Raw genomic sequence first — 20,169 nt, 5'->3', positions numbered from 1 at the left:
AAGAATGTGGAGGAAAACTTGAATAGCTTTATTAAAAATCAAGAATAGCAAAGAGGATTATAACCAATTGTTCTGACCCAGCATCATCCTCTCAGCAAGAAAGCCCTTCTTCACCTCATGAAAAGCTTAGATCACCCAACACTATGATGTTACACCAAGAAACCAGCAGCACTTCCTTACAAGATACAGAATTCCAACCTCTAGATCTCTGGGATGAGGGATCCATATATAGATGTTTGCAAGGGGGGTGAGTCAGCTTTTGAGATTTGATTAGTGTCCTTTCTCTGATAGTTCTTGATTCCACTTGGAGATTTATGATCTCTTACTCATCCCTGGGCGAATGCAGAGAGGCAAGTGTCACAGGAGAAGTTTCTGGAAGATTCCATGATCCTCCACCTTGCAGATTGACCCTGCCATTTGTCCACTCTCGCCCATCGCACCCCATAGAAGGGCTTTTCAGTATGCATCGCACCTCCCGTGTGTATTTAGGTGGGATGCAGCGCACTTTGACCATGGAGCAGGTGAGATGGTCCAGTTTTGACCAGTTCTGAGTAGTTTTTCATGGAGAACTTCTGGGAGAAGATGTAATCAGTTGACCTTGTTCTTTTAGAGGTTGGAACAACACTTTTAGGGACTTAAGAGCCCTTGGTTTATGGACATTTATCATTGGGGTTGCCGTGCCAAAAAATGTCTATAACAATGCCAGAAATGAGGAAAAGGGTAAGCACGGTAAATTCGAGAATCTCTGGAAAGGTCCCTTCAAGATTGCAACATATCAAGGTCAAAATGCCGTTCTTCTGAAGGAAATGAATGAGGAAGATTGTCCAGGAGAGCCGATTAATGGTCGGCTGCTCAAGCAGTACCACTTCTGAGTTGTTTCTACTGTTTCCACTGTCACTGTAAATACCATTTTATTTCAGTTTTGGTTTGAGTTTGTTTAGTCAGTTTTTGAGTCATTTTAAGTCCATATTTGAGTCAGTCCGAGTCAATAAATGAGTCAAGAGTTGCGTGTCGTTTGTCAAAATGATGACTCCATAGCCCAATGGACGAAGGCACTGTCTTCTCTCCCAAAGATCTGTCGTTCTTGGCACCTCCAAGGAGCTACCATCCCCATTGGAGCCAATGTTAGAGTCGGTCTTGTCAGTCCTCCGTCAAAGATCAAAACTCTTTTTGCATTTCATTTTTAGGAGTCCCACTCCATTCACTCAGCTGCATTCTGCTAGGGGCATGCCATAATCTGATGGAAAAGGTCTTGTTAGTCAGTTCCCCTCATGTCTAGCACCTGCTGGCTCAAGTCTTTTGTCAAGGTTCACTAAAGTCCATGACAGTCAATGTTCGATCTTTTAATGGACGAGAGTCATTTTCAGTCATTAGGTCTAGGGATCAGATAAATTGGTCTTCAAACATGTCCAATAAAGCCATGCAGGCCAGAGGGAGGCCCTTACAAAGTTATGATTCAGATATTTTCATCGTCATGTTGACAGATTACGACTGTTCTTCAAAACTCTGTTTTGAAGAAAAGTCAAACAGTGTGTCATTTGTGATAATTTTCAAAAAAGTCTCCAGTTGATTTCTTCAGGTGCAGTCATGGTTTCCTTGGCCAAGCGCCATGTCATGCGACCCCTGCAAAAGTGCCAAAAAATTTTCATCATTTTAGCTAAAAATTCAAAGGGAAAAGTGAAATTCAGTGTTGCATTAAATCAGTGAAAAGTGTCAAAATGAAACATTATCAAAGTGGGTTTTGAAGAAGAAAAAATTAAACCCATGACTCCAAGGTCTTTGTATAAAAGTTCCACAAGCAACCAAATCATTGTGCACACCAAGGTCATAGAGAAACATAGCAAAGTGATTGAGAGTGCAAGAATGCGTTTGGAGTGAGTTTGGAGTCATTTTCAGGAGCGCGACCCCGCAGTGTAAAGTTCACACGGACACGACGCATATACCAAGCACAGCGCACTGGGTTTGCTATGCGGCACACACCCTCAGAGGCCCGAAATCGTTCCCAATTGCATCAAATCTTTTGGAATTCCTTCCAATTGCCAAGTAGGGTCTATCTCTTGGCTTGCTAATCAAATTTTATGGAATGTAGTGATGGTTCATGGCTGTTTAGAGTTGCAATAAAAACACCTAAAACCTACCACTAGAAAACATCAAAGCCATTGTTGCTAGGGTTTCAAACTTGTGGTATTGATGCCAAGGCTCCTCTTTCACCTCTCATTTTTTCACTCCTTTCCATTGTTCCCTTCCCCCCTATCCCATTTTTCCCTATTTTCCCTACCCTAAAACATTACTAAACCCATATTCCCTATCCCTCCACTCATTTGTCAATGTAAACCCCAAAACCCTACCCTATAAAATCCCCAAACCATCCTACATATCCCTAAACAAAATTTCCCCCCATAACCCCTATTCCCATCATATTATTCCCCTTCCTAACACTCCCTTTTTGCATTGTTCCCCTTGGTGGCAGATCTCACAACAACACCTAGTTTCATACCATCATCAAAGGGCAATCCAAGCACAGTACACATACAACAGTCATGGCATCTGAGCATTCATCGAAGTATGAGATGGAAACACAAAGTGATTCATCCTCGAAAGAACAGGCTCCCCGGAGACATCACAAAAGTGGCAAACATGTTAGGGATGAGCCAACCACCCTCACTGAATTGCAGGCCTGCCCTCTTGCTATGTCATGTTTCCAGCATCTATCATGTTTTGAGTTTTGTCAAAGAGTGGCTAATGTTCGAGTTCATCATGAGTTGGCCCGTCTTTTTGTGCTTCACCTACATGGAGATCACTCTATCTTGGCCGGTGTCACCTTCACACTGACACCTGAAACTATCTCATTAGCAACCGGCATACCGAATGTTGGAGAACCATGGCATAAGAAACAGAAGGTTGATCGGCAGCATTATGAGCCTTACATTAAGGCCAGTTTCTTGAGGCATCTCACAAGAGTCTTTCCATTCCAATATTTGAAAGATGAATGTGATCCACTCATGAAGTTGATCATGAAGTACTTCAGCTGTGAGGGGAGGTTCTCTTGTCTATATGCCTATCACATCAGGTTGCTCATGCACTTTACCAGGGTACGGATGATGAACATCCCATATTTCATTTGCAGGAACATAGAGAGGATGAACACCTTCATGCAGCACAAGACCCCTCAGCAGCAACTTAACAGTGTTTATCACTTTGCTCTTATTAAGATTTTGGTGGTTCATCAGCTGGGATTGCAGGGCATTACTTGGGATGATTTCATCTCCCGTGACCTCTTCAGCACTTCACAAGTATTATCAGAGGTTAAGCATGAGGGTGAACCTTCTCATCGGTATGAGCGCCATGAGACTGCTAGTGTGCCGGTTTTCATCACATATCAGAGGGGTGCTAGACATTTGTTTGCAGCAGCAAAGTGAGTGTTATCTCCACCCGGGGTGGAAGGGGCCTCGCTTCCAACATCAGCACTACAGGTACAGGACAGAGGTAAGGAGCCAATGCATGATGAGGGGCCTTCAGGTGAGCCATCAGGTGAACGAGAGACCGAATTTGTTCTCCTTCATGATGATGATACAGATACAGAACCGACAAGTGCACAGCTTAAAGAGATCATCCAGGAGCAGCAAGCAGAGATTCAAGCCTTGTCCCTTGATTTGGAAAGAGCCAAATGGAACATGAAATATCTGGAGCAGAGGAACAAACAACTGGAGGATCAGCAAGCGATCATGGAGCTACAAAACATTCGTGAGCATCGCCAAGCTGCACAAAGGAGAAGAGTTGAGCTCACGTCATTGGAGCAAGAGATTAATGAGGATCGGGAGGCCAATCTCGAGAGAGTTAACATGGACTTGGAGAGGCTGCTGGACAAGGCTGACAAGGACCATGCATTTTTGAGACACATGGCTTTCCACTACATGGCGCGAAACAAAGTGTGCAAGGCCCGAATCAGGAATTTGAAGACGAAATTGAGGAAGGCAATCAAGCAGCGAAAGAGGCAAAGGGAGCTCGCTCAACTTCAGATATTGGCTAAAGCCTCTTTGGCCCAGCATAACACTTGATAAGGAAGCTCCAGCCCAAATTTCAAGAAATTTGGGGCACTTTTGGTCACATGGCAAATTTTTGGTCACAACACAGGTTTTTTCTCCCTGTGCACCGCGCCACTGGCGCGACGCTTAGGGTTTGGAGCTCCAAATCACAAATGGCTTGTATTTTTGGATTCAACATGAAAAATCATGCCTGCTGGTGCATGGACAAGAAATTTGGGCATGATTTGAGTCCCCATGAGGTCAAAAACACTCAAAAAATGACCTCTCTACCCCTATTTTGACACACATGAAGCAGTCTTGGGAGAATGAAGTTTTGGAGGGGGAAATGAGCACCAAATTCAGAAATTCCACTTAGGTTGGAAAGTAGACAGGGCAGGATTTTCAACAAGCACACTTGGGCACAATTTGGACTCCTGTAGGTACCTCAAAATCGCCTCCAAAGTGGCGCCATGCATATAGATTTGGGCGTGGCGCATATAGACCAAAAGGCCAAAATCACTTCCACTCCGCGACATTTTGACTCGCGACTTTCTCCAAGTGGGCCCGCTCATTTACACTATATTTTTCTCGGCAACTAAGGCAATGTTTAAAAAGTATTTTCACTAAAGGTGGGCTCCTATCCAAGTGGCAAAGGAAGGCAAGCAATCACCCAAGCCATTTGTCATTTCTGTAACACTGCACCTGTAACTAATGGTTGGCTTTCCATTTCCAGTTTGTAATCATTTGAAAAGCTCCCCAACTGTGGGTTGTTCTATTTCCCAATGGCCTAGTCTATTTATTGTATGCAACACTATTTGCAAAGGGTTGGCATTTCTGGGAACTGTGGGAGAGAAACTCAATCATTCACTATACATTTTGACAGAGAATTAATGAAAGATTGCAGCTCTGGTTCATGAGATTCTTGTGGCACGAGTTTAGCAAATGTATCTTCTTTATGTTTCATATGTATTTCGTTATGTTTCATATTTTCATTCACATTCATTTCCAGTGAAAGCTTTCTAAGTAAAAAAGGTAGAATTCAGTGCACTGCTCTGCCTTGGGATAGTTTTCATGTTCTATGTTTTCTTCTGTTGAAAAGGATTCATGTATTTATGCCCTTTTCACACTCTCAAACAATCTCTCCACCTCAAATTTTTTCACCTCTAATTGCTAGACTTTCCGCCTGTCTTGCCTCACGAAATAACCTGCGTCTTTGAGTTAAATTCTCTGCTCATGTTGTTCCTTGGCCCCACACATCCCAGAAAACTCAGACATTTTTCAAAATACCTCTGTCATATCTATTTACTAGCCTAAAATCAGTATTTGATTTTGAGTCATCTCACACTTTATTGTGTATTTTTACTGAGTGTGACCCGGAGAGAGCCCTCTCTTGTTCTGGTAGGGCTAGCTACCAGACTGAGCGTGGTTTGTGGTTACCCTGAATTTTGCCTTCCTTCAGCCTAAGGCAAATTTAGGTGCTAACATAGTGGCGACCATACTGGGGAATGAAATTCTTTGTTTGTTAGTCTTCTCCGTTGCGTAAACGGCAGGCTTAACCTACGAACACCCCATACTTCTGATAATTCTAAGCTTCCGGATGATAAGTTTAGGATTTGATAGGCTGAGTAAGTTGTTCATGTCCTTCTGATTTTTTTGAAAATAACACGCTGGCTTCGAGACGATATACCAGAGCCAATCCAGATCCGAATCCTCCTCATATCTACGAAAACCCCAATTTGATTCCAAGACTCCTTCGTCAAGAGAGCTCTATAACTCCTGTGTTCAAATCCCATTCATGTCCTGACATTTTTGAGTATCTTGAAGAGCTTGAGTTTGATGAACGGTTTGAAATATCATTGTTCGAGACCAAATCCGAAAGGGCTGTTGACTATACTGTCCCCAATCCACAATTTCTTGTAGACCTAGAAACTGGAAGGGCTAACCGGTCAATTGATAATTATATTTTGACACAGCTTCAAACTCAAATTGCTAATTCCCTACAAACTGCACACACTCATCCAACACCTCCAAGACCAAATCCACCAAGAGTGATGGCTGCCCGTTTTGCACCTCTTGTGCTGCCTCAAGTTCTAGATGATATGCCCGCAAATTATCAAAGCAAAATCCCTTTGTTTGATGGTGCCCCTCACAGCGTTACCGCTCAGCAACATGTGGACAGAATGGCAGATTTCTATGAACTTCATGAGATCGATGCAGAAATTGTAGCAATGAGACTCTTTGTTCAGAAATTTGCAGGTGAAGTTAGGAAATGGTCCAGAGCTTTGCCGGTTGCACGTATCGCTACCTTGGCCGAACTGCAAAGACAATTTTTAGACCGCTAGGAAGTGAAAAAGAATCCTCTTCAAATTCTTGTTGAGTATGAGCAGATCAAACGAAATGCTGGTGAGTCGGTCCAAGACTACTGTATTAGATTCAATTCCATTTATAATGAGATTCCTGATCATCTAAGGCCACCTGTGGGACTAGCTATGATGAAATTTCCGGATGGCTTTGATGCTGACATGGCTTATCAACTGAGAGAGAGAGAGCCGGCTACAATGGAAGACATGCAGAAAATCGCGGTCAGCGTTGAAGAAAATCTGTTGTCCAAAAGAGCTAGAGCGAAAGCAGAAAAGAAGGTCACAGTCAAGGAAGAGTCTTCCTCGATGGATCAATTACTCAAGAAGGTAGAGCAGATGCTTGAAAGGGTGAAACTCGACAAACCTGAGCCACAAGTTAGAAATCCTAACTTTCGTGGCCAGCAGTAGCCACAATATAGGATAAGGCAGAGAGATCAACGAACCCAAGATCAAACAGCACAGCAGCCAGTACAGCCACCTCTGCAGCAAAACTTTGTGAATGGACCGGACTCTGATGAGGAAGGGAAGGTAATAGGGGAAGAGAACCACTTCTTTACTCCGGATGATCTGCCTACTTATATTACTGAAGAGGAGGAGTATGCGGAAAGTTCAGCTGCACACAAAGATGCAGATTTCATTCTAGCAAGTGACACAGTTTTGGAAGAAGAATCAGAGGAATATCAAAGAGGCTATATGAATGCTCTATCCGCTCAGCAGCGGCAATATTCACTTAGAAACAGGGATGTGCCAGTTAACCCAATTCAGAAGAGGAAGGAAGTTTCGGCATCAAAGAATGATTCATCAGTTGCACAAAAGAAAGGCAAAGAGGCACTTGGACCTGACAGCAGTAATTCACCATCAGCAGAAAAATCAAATCAGCAAATTTTATCGAGAGAAAAGGAAAAGAAAGAAGCCCCGGTCAAAGAGGTAGAAAAGACTTCCGCTTTTAGTTTAGAAAATGAAATTTCTAAATTGAAGGTATCCATTCCCTTGACTGAAATAATGAAGAACAGTAGTTATAGAGGGCAAGTTTCTAAAATTTTAAACTGTGATCCAATGTCTGATATGGTGAATGTCGAAGATGATCAACCCGAAATGATTTTTGGACCAGCATTGAATGGTGAGTCTCCAGACAATGATGTGCCCCCTTTTTATATCAGTTTAAGATTGCATGATTTTGTGTTACACAATGCCATGTTCGATTCCGGAGCTTCTCACAATCTCATGCCCAAGGCTATCATGGATAAGCTGGGTTTGGACGTCACCCGGAAATACCATGATCTCTATTCATTTGATTCCAGCAGAGTAAGATGTATTGAGCTCATCAAAGACTTGGTTGTAAGTCTGGATCAAATCCCAGTGAAGAATGTTTTGATGGATATTGTGGTAGCGGATATTCCTCCCAGGTTCGGTATGCTTCTTTCCAGGTCTTGGGCAGCAAAATTGAAAGGGACACTACAACTAGATTTCTCCTATGCAACAATTCTGGTGTTTGGCCAGATGAGAAAACTGTATCGGGAACAAAAAATGAAATACATGATTACAAGCAAGGAGAAACCCATTAATCATCCAATTAATTATGTACATACAGATCTAGAGTCTTTTGTTTTGTATTCGGATAGTTTTAATGATGTATATAGTCAGTTAGTTGAAGAAGAAAGTATTCCAGATATAGTAGAAAATGTCAGAGAAGTTTTGAAGAAAGAAGGACGAGAACAACAAAACACCATTGAGAAAACAGCTAAAGATAATGGACAGCAAGCAGGAAAAACAGAGCGAGCAGAATTTTGGCACCTGGAAGAAGAGGAAGAAGGTTTGTGGACCATGGATTTCGACGGTGCAGTGGGAAATGATGGTGCTGGAATTGGTATTTGGGTATGCAGTCCTTTCTCCACCCTGAACAAGGTGCCTAGTAATGTGCGGGTATGCTCTTACAAATTAGCTTTTGATTGTTCAAACAATGAGGCTGAGTATGAAGCTCTGATTGCTAGCCTAAAGATTCTAAGAAAGATGAATGCTAAGAGGATTGCAGTATATGGTGACTCCGAATTGGTGATTAAGCAGGTCAGAGGCAAATATCAAGCAAAGCATCCTCGGATGCGGGCTTACCGGAATGCAGTCCTAGACATCCTGAAATTATTTTCAGAATATACCTTGACATGTGTGCCTCGTGTTCAAAACAACATTGTTGATGCTCTTGCTAAGGCAGCCAGTAGTTTGAAGATTCCAATGAACTCCAGTAATAAATTCAAAATCCATGTCAAGCATCATCCGACTGTTCTTGACAATCAGAGGTATTGGCAAGTCTTCCAAGATGATGAGGAGATTGATGATTTTTTGCAAAACAAAGGTAAGTTCAAAGAGACCTCAATTGATGAAGAAAATGATGATGGCAAAGATGAGGTGCAGATCAATCAAATGGACGTATTGCAGCTGAATGACAACATCATCCCTAAAGGCTTGGTACCTTTAGAAGAACTTTCTGATCAAGATGATGTAGCCCACAAACCAACATTGCAACCAACAGAGAAGGGTGTTGAAGAGGTCAATATCAAAACAGCTGCTAATCCTAAAATGGTAAAACTGTCTAAAGCATTGCCACAAAAGATGAAAGCCAAATATATCAGTTTGTTGTCCTCATTTGCTGACGTGTTTGCTTGGGATTATTCTGACTTGAAGACATACAATACTAATATCATTCAGCACACTATACCCATTAAGCCTAATCAGAAACCTTTTAGACAGAAGTTGAGAAGACTAAATCCAAAACTGCTGCCATCAATTGAAAAGGAGATAAACAGGCTGTACAAATCAGGAATCATCGTTCCCATCAGATTTTCGGATTGGATCTCCAATTTGGTGCCCGTGCGGAAGAAGACAGGTGAGATTCGCTTGTGCATCGATTTTAGGAATCTCAATAAAGTTTCATTGAAAGATAACTACCCACTGCCCAAAATGGATCATATACTTTAGCGAGTAGTTGGAGCATCTCGTATGTCACTACTTGATGGTTATTCTGGATATAATCAAATTTCTTTCCATGAAGATGACCGAGACAAGACAGCATTCACTACTCCATGGGGAACTTTTCATTACGCTAAAATGCCTTTTGGTTTGAAGAACACAAGTGCCACCTTTCAGCGAGCAATGGACTTGGCTTTCGCAACTGAGAAGGATGTTTTTTTGGTTGTATACCTTGATGATCTGACGGTGTTTTCCAAATCTGATGAAGAACATATGTGTCATCTGAAAACTGTTTTTCAAAAGTGCAGAAAATATGGTCTATCGCTGAATCTGAAAAAGAGCTTGTTTTCCATGGAGGAGGGCAAACTACTTGGGAACATTATCTCAAAAGATGGCATTCATATAGACCCTGCACGTGTACAAGCTATTCAACAAATTGATCTGCCCCGGAATAAGAAGGAGATTCAGTCTTTCAATGGTAAAATGAATTTTTTACGCCGCTTGTTACACAGTAATTTGTCACTGTCTTCCTGTCAGTCTTCCTACTATGTCATGGGTCCAAATCATCCATGCTCATGCTCTCTAATGTTGCCAAATGACCCACTTTGCCAAAAAAAAATTATCATCGTGACTATTGTAAAAATAAACGCGCTGATGAGCGCTCCAAAACAAACCGAATGTGCTGCCAGCGCGGAAGCACACGTGATTCCCGCGCTGGTCAAATTTCATGAGACAGCGCGTCTATTACTTATATCTGATCACGCTGATATGAATTTCTTCGTTATTCAGCAGCGATGTCAGCGCTCCAGTGCAGTTATGCACCCGCAATGATCCAATCTGGGCGAGTTTGTTCTAACAACCGTCCTTCCAGATGACTCCAGCCCTGGTTGTTGGCCTTGTAAATGTCGCCCTCCCTTCTCTGGCATGTCTATTTCGTCATTTGAGCCACCTTCCTTGGAGATAAGCTCATCCTCCCACCATTCATGGAGACTCCTTCTCCTATTTAAGCCTCCACCATTGCCATGAGCTGCTAGTTTGGAATTCATAGTGTTTGGAGTGTTGCTGATAGTGTGTGAGCTTGATAGGTAGCTGGTGTGACAAGTGTGGGATTGCTAGAGAGCTTAAGGAAGGTTGTGAAGTGTTTTGATCTTGTGTGAACTTGTGTGAACTAGTGTGAGAGAGAGTTTTGTCTTGGGAGATCTACCTTCAAGGGTGAATGCTTGAGGGACTCGCTGGCTAGACCCTCTTGAGAAGGATTTGATGTCAGAACTATGGTTGTATTCTTCTTTGTTTATCAATAATAGACGACTATCATTATGGTTCCACTCTTATTGTCTTTATGATGGTGTTTGAGTTATATCCTTTCTGACTGATATATAGTTGCATCTATCGGATTTTATGCTTGTGTTTGTATCGTTATTTGCATGTGCAGGTGTCCGTGCACGAGGATCGTGAGGATTGTGACCAGCCGGGGCAAAGGAACGGGAGCATCAACTCTTCTACAAGTACTAGCGTTGGAATCCACGTAGGCCTTCATAATTGGTCTTTAATTTTCAATTAGGAACCTGCATGTTAGCGTTGTTTGATTGTTGCTAGACCCTATTTGGACTAGTAGGGATCGCCTCTGTCCGCAGAGGGGATTTACCTCCACAACAATTTGGCGACTCCACTGGGGATGCTTACCTTGTTGTTTGATTTGTAAACTTTAGACGGAGCCTGAAGCATGGCTAGATAGCCTTCGAAACGCTATTGCTCTGCATTAGTGAAGTAGATCAAAGCCACTTCAGTCAATCTCCGGTTTGGTTTACGAACTGAACAGCTTGGAGCTGGCTTTTGTCCTTTTTTGTTCATTTTTCCTTGAGTTTGATTTTTGCTCTCTTTTCAAAGATTGGGGATTAGTTCTCTGTTTTTGGGATTCCTGGTTTGGTCTGGGAGGTGCCTTGATTGTTTAAAGAGTGATTGTCTTGGTTTGGGAGTTTTTGGCTTGATTGTGGCCGTTTTTTGGCATCATCGCGGTTTATAATTAAACAGTCGCGCTGTCATCGCGCAGCCCTTTCTGTGATTTCCTGATCATCGCGTTAATACACCAAATAGTCGCGACGGTTCTGAAAATCAGACCATCGCAGGTAAGGCGTGTACTTCCGCGCTGACATCGCATTGTTGTTGTGTTCCACCCGTGCTGATTCCTGTAGAATTGAATTTCTTCAAATCTGCCTCCTGAGCCTGTTGGTCTTGCTATCCCCTGTTGTTTTCACTTGGTTTATGACTTGATTTTCATTATCTGAAGATTGGAGCACTTTCTTGTGAGTCTTGTTGAGCGAACCTTGCTTTTTGTCTTGTGACCTAGTTTTATCATTCCAAGTTTGTTGGATCAGCTTTGCTTGGTTACTCGTTTACGAAGGTTCGTTAACTGCTTGCTTTTGGTTTGCCGAAGCCTTTCTCTTTGCTTGCTTTTGCTTGGTTGTTTAAGTGATTGTTGTTGAACCAGTGTTGATATTGTTTCGATTTCTTCTCACTACCCGGAAACGGATCACAATTGTTTGGGGTCAACCGGTTCTTTTCACATTTGTTTGTTATTATTTCTCAAAATTTTGTTTAATGCACTTTGCCATCAACAAAAAGAAAAATCTCTTCTGCTTTGTATTAGTTAATGAGAACTAGAAGCTTTTCATTTTGATTAATGATTAGTGATCTTGAAGAAAAGTTTGTAAATTTCCATTAGTTGCATTAGGGAAACTATTTGTTGTTTTGTGATCATTTCGTTTGTGTGAAAGCCCTCTAAACCCTAATTAGCATTCATCGAATGGAATGACATATTTTGGCATATAGTTTGCATTTAGGCAATTTTGAGAGATTTCATACGGTAAGGCTTGAAAACCGAAACCTAATTCAAGATCAACCTTAAAATGAACTGAATGAACTTAAAAATGCATTGGAACATAACGCTCACTGTTTAGAGGTCTAGGCTAGAGACGTGCTCCGGCGTCGTTAAACCTAGTCACTTTTGTTTCACTTAAGGTTGGGTGATTCCTCCTTCCGTGACGCAACAAGTGGTCTAGCATGGATTTGAGCTCCCACGTACCATCGAGTATATGGGGATACCCCACTAGGTTATCATCCTTTATCCACAAGAAGTCATGTCTGCCGCCTTACAAGCCAAAACGCACCGAACACAGCATTCGAGAAGATTGACTGCCGTACGGGAAGTCCTTGGTTTTCATATGACTGCCAAGGTGTATATGCAGTTTTATGGATTTGTTTGGTAAACCTTTTTGCCTAGCTCTCCAGAGTAGTCACTTTTGATCCTTTTCAGACTCCTTAAAAGAAAAGGCTCATCTGAGCATTTGTCACTTCGGGCTCATTAAACATTCGAAGGAGACTAGAGTCATCTTTTTGTCCTTTTCTCGACTCTTAAAAAATGAAAAGGTCAAGTTGTGTCCTTGCATCTTAAAATTTATTCGGCCGCGATTAACATTACCCGGTTAGATATTGTGTGCGTTAGTTTGAGTAGGGTCCTTTCTCGTTAGTTTCCTTAGGTTTTGTTTTGAAGTTTGTCATCCTGGCTGAATCATCGATCCCGTCTCCCGTTCCAAGTGATCAAGGGTCTCCGTCTTCTGTTGCTCCTGAGGTACCGGTTGTGAGTGATACTCTCCCTGTTATCCCGAGTATCCAACCGATTAACTCTCGTGCTCCAGACGACGAGGATTACGAAATTCATTGGAACCCCATTTGGGAGCCTGAAGACGATATTCCTTTTACCCCTCCTGGTGTTTCGACCCCAATGTCTACCTCTGACATGGATGATACATCTCCTAGAGTGAGTGAGACACTTGTTTTGTCAAGTATCGAAACTCCTATCCCAGCCACATCTCCGGTACCTTCACGCTATAAGTCATTGAGGGATAATGTGGGTACTAGGATCCCTGCTTCAAGTACCATGTGGGACCTCCGCATCACTCCCACTACGGGATCTTTTGTTTCACAAGTTCACAGTACACCCGTCACTTCAGTTCCAACTATTCTGACTGTTTGTGTAGCACATTCAACACCGGTTGTTAGTGCCATTACGGCATCTTCAGCTGTGACTACTGGTGCTGGTCCGCCTCACGGCCAAGTGAGTAGTGGCCAGCCGGCACATACACCCAGAGTTGTTCATCCTGCACAAAGTGCACCACCCTCTTCTGGTCCCGTTCCAGGAGGGGGGCCATATGATCAATATATGCAAGCTATCCAGGATCCGAACGCGCAAGGTCCGTTTTATTACTACGATTCTACTGGTCAGTTCCTTTATCTTTCTAGACCCTTGCCTACTCAACCTGTTGTTGAGGTCTCGGTACCATTATCCGTTGCTTGGGGCACCACCACTTACCATGGGGGCCAAGCAATGCCTGCACAACTTCAGGGATTGCCTAACCAAGGCCAGCCGTCTTACGTGCAAACCCCCCAAGGGCAGCAATATTACAGCTAGTCTTACCCAGGACAACTTGGGGGCCCACAAGGACAACCCTATCAGGGACAACCTTCAGCCGCTGGTGGTCCATCTTTCACTTATCTTACTCAACCTTCTGGTAATCCGGGGTAGCCTAGTGTCCAGCAAGGTTATCCATCTGAACAAGCAAGACAACCTTATATGCAACAAGGACAACCTAGAATCCAGCAGGGGTACCCTTCTGGGCAGGGTGGTCAGCCTTACATGCAGCAAGGCCAACCCACTGCCCAGCCTAGTCATCCTTCTGGACAAGTTGGTCAACCTCAAGGTCAACCAGTCATCCAGCCCGCTCAACCATCTGTTCCGCAAGGACAACCCTCGGTTGTACAAGGACAACCTAATACCCAGCAAGCTCATCCTTCTGGGCAAACGGGTCCGTCCCAAACCCAACCAAGACAACCTTCCGGCCAGATGGTCCAAGCTCAACCTTTTCAAGGACATCCTTCTGGGCCCCAGACTCAAACTGGTCTTCAGATGCAAGGTGGGTTGCAATCCCAACCTTCTTACCAAGCGCAGCCTGGTCACTAGGCTCAGTATGGAGCTCAGCAACCGTATAGTTACCAGCAACCTCAGGGGCAAACTCAGTTGGCCCCGTATCAAAATTATCAACAAATGCAGGTCACCCCTTATCAGAATTATCAGCAACAGTATGTTGCTCCTGCAGGTCAAGTTGCTAATCCATGGGGTGCTGGGGGGCAGATCCAGAGTCAACCGTCCGGTTATGGACAGAACCCCTATGGACAGAATCCCTATGGGAAGAACCCTTATGGGCCGAGCCCATCCGGACAAAGTCCATGGGGGCAACTGCCACCCGGATGCAACTCTGGTACTACCTCTTATCCACGGCCACAGATGTCCTTCAATCCTCAGTTACCTTTCTTAGCAACATTGGAACTGCCAGATGTGTCCAAATTGACTAATGATCCCATTCTTCATAATCCATATTGGCCACCAATTCCAACCAAGATACCCGGTGATTGCCTGAAATTCGATGGCAAAGCTGGAGAGGACCCTCAAGCCCATGTCATGACCTATCGCCTTTGGTGCTCGTCAAACTCATGGCTTGATGATTCCATCCGGCTCCGCCTCTTCCAGAGGACTCTCACCGGCTCGGCTGCTAAGTGGTACATTGAGTTGAATCGCGGAACATTTCAAGATTTCAACTCGTTGGCAATGGTGTTTCTAACTCACTTTCAGTTGCCCATTCGGTATGAGATAGGGACGCATCTCCATACGTCCCTTAAACAGGACACAGCCACGCATATATCCGATCATATACATGAATGGAGACGGCGTCGTCATTTGATCAAGTTCTGGATTCCTGATCAGCTCCTAACCTATTGGTTTACAACCTCCTCTGTCCCTGCAATCGCGCGAGACATTGCTATGGGAGCTTGTGTAACTGAAGAGAAAGCTATCGCGCGTGCTTCGTACCTTGACTTAGTTTATTCTCAGACGGGTACCTTATACGATTACTTGCCAGACGCCCCGAGACCCGGAACATCCAAAGCTCCACCAAAACCATCTGTTGACGGTGTTATTGGCTCTGTAAATGCATCTTCAAAGAAATCATCCGCGAACCCTGGGAAGCAAAAGTCGAATGCTTCAAACGAAAACACTTCTCAGGGTCAATCTAATTCTGGAAACACTTCCAAGGTTAACGCCGTCCAGTCTGTTAACACCCAGGTTGTTCCCTTTGACTCCCAAGGGAATACGGCCGGGGTAACCACTAACCAAACTTTGGATTATAGGTTCTAGCCTACCTATAATCAGAGAGGGCTCTCTCTTTAAGATTTATCTCTGTTTTGTGAAGATTTTAGGCTAGTTATGAGTTCAGTTTTGTTTAATGTTTTGGTTGAGTGATGTCTTTCAGTACTTAAGGTGGAAATCTTCAAACAGTTTTAGTCCATTGGGCAATGGAGTCTGTGGTTGTAGGTTGTTTGAAATGTTGAGTGAGATTGTTGAAACTGCAGGGCCATTTAGATATCTCATGAAACAAACTTGAAATTGTGATGGTGAAGTGTGTATAACCAGTGGAAAGCAATTAAGAATTTTCCACTAAGCTGGGGTGTGAGAAAGAGATATACTGCACAGGAGCAAACTTGAATTCCTGAAACAATAACCACTGTGAAAGATATAGTCTGGAGGTGCAGCAATTAAGAATTACACCTTATAACTATAACTGAAGAAAAAACATTTATAACAACATAGATTGAGTTCAGGGTATTCTATGAATAAATCCTGGAACTATTCTTTTTCTTTGCTATTAAACTGTGAAACATAGAACATGAATGGGTTATGAAGTAATGATAAAACGCATAACGAAGAGTTTAAAGGAAACTTATTGTGCCATGAAATACGCAGGAATCCTGTAGCACTCAGCAAACACACTACAACGCCTCAGACAACACAGAACTTTGGAAATTCCATCAGCCTTTGTATTAATCCTCTGAAAATTTACAGCATAAGATCTCTAGAAGAGAAAATCAACAACCCCTGCAAGCTTGTGCGAGGGGGAATATATACAATCGGTTACACAAAATATCTGAACCGCTGAGTCACTTGAGAAGTAAATATGTTTACCAACTTTACAGAATAGCAGATAAGGAAGTTATTGCTGCTCTTAAATACAAAATGAATGCCTTTTAATTCTGTCAGAAGACTTTTTGACCTTTGGAGGCCACTGAGTCGGTTGAGCGTCCTGAATAAATGCTGAATGACGTGTCTTTATGCTCTGTCATGCTGTAGCTTTCTCGGCCCTGTCATCTGTAACTGTCAGCGCTGCTTTAGTGGCCGAATTGGTTTGCTGAGTTGGCTCAGTCCATCTTTCTTCAGTCATGCTGGATGCATCAAATTTTCCTGTTCACGATGACTTATGTTTTTTGATGAAAAAACTTGATGAGAGGCTCTTGTTCACAGTATTAACTGTATCATTTTGGTCCACCATTCCTATGTGGGCAATTGATGTCTCAAAATTGCATCTAAGGTCTCATCTGCCTCTGTATATTTGTAGAAGTTTGGAGGCACTTCAAACAAATGTTTGATCTCATTCATAATGAAAAATAAGTTCTCTACTCTGTTGTAGAGACTTTGCCCAGATGCTGGCCCTGTTTCTTCTGAAGTACTTGGCCTTTCAGTGATCTGATTGGTAGAAAATGTGTTGACCCTCTTTGCATAGTTCTCATGTGAAAGTAGCCTACCTGCGCTGTTCAGTAAGCCAGGAAGACCTTTGCCTTGTAGTGCTGCAAACTTGTCCATGAACCTGTTTACTTCTGTCTGCATGTCCTGGCTTCTTCTTTCCAGTGTTTGTACCAGGCTTCTTAATGTAAGGACCCTCTTTATCAGCAAAATGGTTTCAGTTCTGTTGGGAATTCCCATTGCTACCAGCTGAGGACCTGTACGGTTATTGAGCACATTAATCATTCTATTGGCTACCTCAGGCATGTTGCCTAGAGATGCCCTGGCTCTCTGGACTTCTCTGTGTGCTTTTCCTATGAGCTCCATTTGCTCATGAATAGTCTCAATGTACTGCCACTGATCTGTGATTGATTGGCCAATGTTGGCCCATAAAACTATCTTAAGCTCAGCTATCACTTTGTCAAGGGTGAGATCCTTCTCCAGCTCCTTTATCTTCTCCTTAAGGGCCTTTATTTCCCTCCCTTTTTCTGCCACATTTTGCTTTGACTTGTCATATTTTTCATTGAGCTTAGCCAAATTCTCCCTGGCTTCATTTAACTCTGCCATTTGGGCTTCTAGGGCCTGAATTTCATTCTTCAGCTTCTGCATATCAAGGCTTGGAGCCTGCTCTGTTGTTGGTGCTGGTGCTGATGTAGATGGTGCTGCCTGAGCTGTCTGTTCTGTAGGAGGAGCACTAGTTTGAGGGGGTTCCTCAAGGTTGATTATTTGTGGAGGGGGTTGTGATGTTTGGCCTAATTCCCTCTGTTGTAGGGCTACCTACAGTGCTGCCTCTGATTCTACCAATTTCTCCTGTGTCTGGATCAGCTGTTTGTATAACGATACCAGCATAGCTGCTGCATCTTGGTCATGTCTCAGCTGGGCAACCTCTTCTGTCTGGGGATGAAGAGTTGCTGGGATCTTAACCATTTTTCTTAGTGCTGCCATATCTGCGTCTCTTAGCTTCAGCAACGCTTGTATAGCTTTGGTGTCCTTGGGATCATGCCCAAGCTCTATAATGATATCCTCCAATGCTTTGATTCTGTTGTCCTTTGCTTGAGAGGATGCTTTCTCCAACTCAAGTTGGGCAGCTGTGTTGTTTAGGCTATTTTCCAGCCTAACATTTACCAATGTTTTGTCTGCCAAGGTGGCATACACCATCTCACCCGTTTGCTTATGCAATTCAATCTGATCCATAGGGTGGATGTCTTTTGCAAGGACCTCAAGGTTGGTCCTTATGTAGTCTGCAGCTGACTGTGGCTGCAGCATAGTTGGCATGAAATGACTCATTACCATTTTGCCCTCATGTACATCGTATGCAGACATTAACCTTTGTTGGTTTGTAGGAGCCATTTTCAACAAGTGATTGTAGAGTTGTATCTTGAGTGGCTCATTCCTCTTTTTGATATCAATAAATTGTTGTTTGATGCCTGCTTCAGCTCCCCTTTGGTGGCTTGAGGAGCTGACTTCTCCTCCAACTGTCCTTTCATGTTCCTGGTGAAAGGAACTTGCAGATGCTTCCATGCTTGGTGGGCCCATGCCCAAAGATTGCCCAATAGGCATTTCTTCCTCAGAGAGGGGATTCATTCTGTGCCTTTTCTGCCCTTGACTTGTGGATGTGGTGAGGGGAGTCTCCAGCTCTCTATCCCTCTTCTTCCCTTTTTCTTCTTGTTGTGGGGTTTGTAGTACTGAGGCCTCCACCGTCTTTTCTTGCCTAGGGGGTAGATTCTCTTGAGCCTGTTTCTCAGTGGATATTGGGGCTTCAGCTGTTTGTTCTTGCTGCACTTGATGCCCCTCTTTCCGCCCTCCTTCTTGTTGTTCTACCTGTTTTTCTGCTTGCTTTTCTGCCATAGGAGGTGGTTGTTCTTGCTGATGTGCTGTTGAAGATGATGCAGCTGCTCCAAGCTGCCTTTGGTATGAAGAGGAAACCTGCCCACAAGTTTCCAAGTCAGCCTCTTTCTCAATATTTTTTGCTTCTCTTTGTAGTATTTGCTCTCTAGTCATTGGCTCTTCTAGGGTGCCCTCTTCCCAACTTAGTAGATTGGCATATTTCTCAATATGAGGCAATTTAATGTGAGCATAGCCACCCAATTTATGTTTTATCCTCCTGAGAGAAATGAAATGATTAGGGTCATAAGGTACCCATTTGAAACTAGTTTCTAATCGGAAGCCCTCTAGGATCATATCTGCTTCCTTCCATCCCTCCTCCCTTATGTTGTAAAGGAAAGGGCCTAGCTGGTTCCTGACTTTTAGCTGCACTTTCTTGTTTTTACTATGGAAATGAATTTGGTCTGCATTTCCAAACTGTCTGAAATATTCCAAGGCAAATAGTCTCATAGGGACATATCTTGGCAGCCTATAAGGGCTCAGCTCACAGCCATATACTCTGATCACTGTATGGTGTTGGTAAAAATACCAATCCCCAATGCTGTAGGACTTAGAGAGATGGAGAATTCTTTGCATTTCCTCGGTTAATCTCGGAGGAGGAACACCATACAACAAAGTCATTGTTGGATGAATGAAAAGGTCTATGAATTCACAGTATGTGTATGGTGAACGGGAGGTGCAATGAAAAACTGAGGTCCAAAATACTACAGACCTTGGATTCCCCTGGGCATCAAGTTTCTTGAGGGGAATGGGGAAACTGTCTGGTTGATAAAATAGGAACAGATGATAGATGTATGAGGTGTATCTGAACACCTTTTCCCTTTCTAGATTCATCAGTTGCTCATGAATCTTGTTTGCAATATATTCAGCATAGTCATAGTGCACAACAGGAGGCTTCCCAGGAGAAAATATGGACAGCATGGCCATTATGGTATCATCAACATCTTCAACTCCCTTGTAGCCCAGGACATAGCTAATCAAATCTACCAGCATCCTCCCCAAGTCATTGAGATATGGATGTCCAATAGGAGGTGTTCTCAGAGCTTCAGAGCTTGGCTGAATGAATAACTGATTAATTTTGATGATTTGGGCACTGGACAGGTTCCCCCCCTTCTTTAGTAAATCTAACATGGAGAGAGGAGTCAATGGTCTTGCAGAATGAAAGTTGAGCATTTGATTTATGGCCTCAGGGGTGATATGGAACAAGACTGCACCTGAGGGATTGAGAACAGCTCTCTGACATGGATCATAGCATTCACAGCATCTATGG

The sequence above is a fragment of the Pinus tabuliformis genome, chromosome 7 (assembly GCF_031772625.1).
Source record: "Pinus tabuliformis cultivar Carrire ecotype Pingquan chromosome 7, CPIR1, whole genome shotgun sequence".
Taxonomy (NCBI): domain Eukaryota; kingdom Viridiplantae; phylum Streptophyta; class Pinopsida; order Pinales; family Pinaceae; genus Pinus; species Pinus tabuliformis.
This window is presented reverse-complemented; position numbering follows the sequence as displayed.